The sequence below is a fragment of the Callithrix jacchus genome, chromosome 2 (assembly GCF_049354715.1).
Source record: "Callithrix jacchus isolate 240 chromosome 2, calJac240_pri, whole genome shotgun sequence".
Taxonomy (NCBI): Eukaryota; Metazoa; Chordata; class Mammalia; order Primates; family Cebidae; genus Callithrix; species Callithrix jacchus.
In genome coordinates this window covers 67,453,904-67,455,828 of record NC_133503.1, presented here as the reverse complement: position 1 = coordinate 67,455,828, position 1,925 = coordinate 67,453,904, and the positions used below count along the sequence as shown (strand labels likewise).

At 46.8% G+C, this 1,925-nt stretch overlaps 1 pseudogene; it reads right to left on the bottom strand.

The window, feature by feature from the left end:
* Window positions 1–304: 304 nt before the first annotated feature.
* On the bottom strand, window positions 305–1,615 carry LOC103790710 (arf-GAP with SH3 domain, ANK repeat and PH domain-containing protein 2 pseudogene; annotated as a pseudogene).
* Between the last annotated feature and the right edge of the window lie 310 nt (window positions 1,616–1,925).

The following is a 1,925-nucleotide window of genomic DNA, read 5'->3' as shown; positions in this document are numbered from 1 at the left end:
TTCTGAAGCAGCAGTTAACTCCTAAAGTAACTGTGCTAAAGGTCACCAACTCCAGAATCGGCCGAGGAATGCAGGAAGAATTTATTTCCAATACACTTAGTGCAAACATTTTTAGGTTTAGCTAATTCTGTAGAGGCAGGATCTTAATTATGTATAATAGTTAAAATAACTTTTCAGTTCACCTGTTGGGAAATTCAGTTTTTCCTAATAAATGCATGGCAGTGTTTCATGAAAATGATGAATTATAAAAACAATTACTGATATGTAAAAACTGCCTCTGAGTTTTTGATACAGAGCAGTGGCATTAGAGAACGTGAACCATACAAACAGTTCATGAAACTGATTATATCTACAAGAGTTTTGGTACCAATAATGAAACAGGAACATAACTGTTAATGCTTTTGTTCAGTAGCAATTCAGTCAGCGATAAAGTGCACAAATGGCACTGGGAACGCGCCTTTGCGACCGGGATCTCCATCAATGTGGCCAATCCACTACTCCTGATCTTCTTCCCCATCCACGATGATCACATCCCCCTCAGAGAAGGTTAGCTCATCAGGGTTGTCAGCCACACAGTTATAGAGCGCTTTTACCCGCTTAGGCTTCAACTTTCTTGCCTGTGACTTCCTGGGCATGGGTGCAGGGGGCTGCAGGACCACAGCATTGGTCAGAGGACCCAGAGCTTCTGCTGCAGAGAGATCCACAGGTCCTCTCGGTTGGCCTTTGTTGGTCAGTGGGGTGGACTCGTCAGCCCCCAGCCCAGGCTTCTTCTGTGGGAGGCGGCTGGGCGCCTGTGGGGGCAGAGGTGGGGGCCTGCTCTGTGATACCTCAGGCGGGGCAGGCTTGTTTGGCTGTCTCAAGGCTTCCATCATGTTTGGCGTCTTGGCAATGGGAGGGGATGGCGTGAGGGTCAGGGGATGGGTAGATGTCACATGAAGAGGGGGCAGCGGTGGATGGACAGCTGGCAGATCTGACGAAGATCGCTGCCGGCTTCCACGTCCACACTTACAGAGTTTGTCTTCCAAAGGGTGTTAGCAGAGGAGGCTGTCTGAACTTTGCCGACATTCCATGGAGGAAGACGGGGGGCGGGGCGCTGGTGGTGCTGGGGACTTCAGGCTGGGCGGGAGGCGGGCTGCCGCTCAGGATGGCTCCATAGGTCTCATTCTGCAAGATGCTGTGCATGAAAGCCCTCTGCTTGTCCTTGGCAAGATTTGCAGCATCTCTTGCCAAAGACACAGCTTTAGACTGAAGCTGGTTGGCTCTCAGCTGGTAGAAGCTGATGGGCCGGTCTTCCCGCCGGTTGGAACTAGGCTGCAATTTCTCATCCATGTCGTCATCTCTTTCATCCAGGTCTTCATGGAGTAGTCGCCATTCATATTCAACGTGAACGTGAGAATTAAACCTTCCAGATAAGGCTTGGGTCAGCAGCTCCTCACAGTGCTTGTGCTTGAGGCGCTTGGCGATGTCCAGCGAAGTCTCTCCCGACTCGTTGGCTATTTCGATGGAGGCCTTTCCCTGTAGGAGCAGCTTGAGGCACTCAAGATTATTTACATTTTTAAAAGTTACTGATCTATTTGGATTTATTTCTATCATCTCACAACTAGGTTCTAGTTGTCCAACTGTTATTTGCTCCCTTTGTTTCTTGATGTTTCACATCAATTGAAAACTTTTTTCTATTGTCTCCCTTTACAACTTTGTTGAATACATCCTTTCCTTGACTGAGCTTTAATATTTATTCAGTCTGTGTCTTTCAAATAAATTTCTCATTATTTCTAACTTGTCAGATTCAGTGCCATACACTTCAGTCTTTTCTTATTCTTTTTAATGTCTGTTCTGCAGACTCAGGAATGATGTCGCAGGCTTCACTGCTGATATTGTTAGTTTATGTGCTCTCTCTTTTCTTTCTTGATCGGTATGACAAGTTT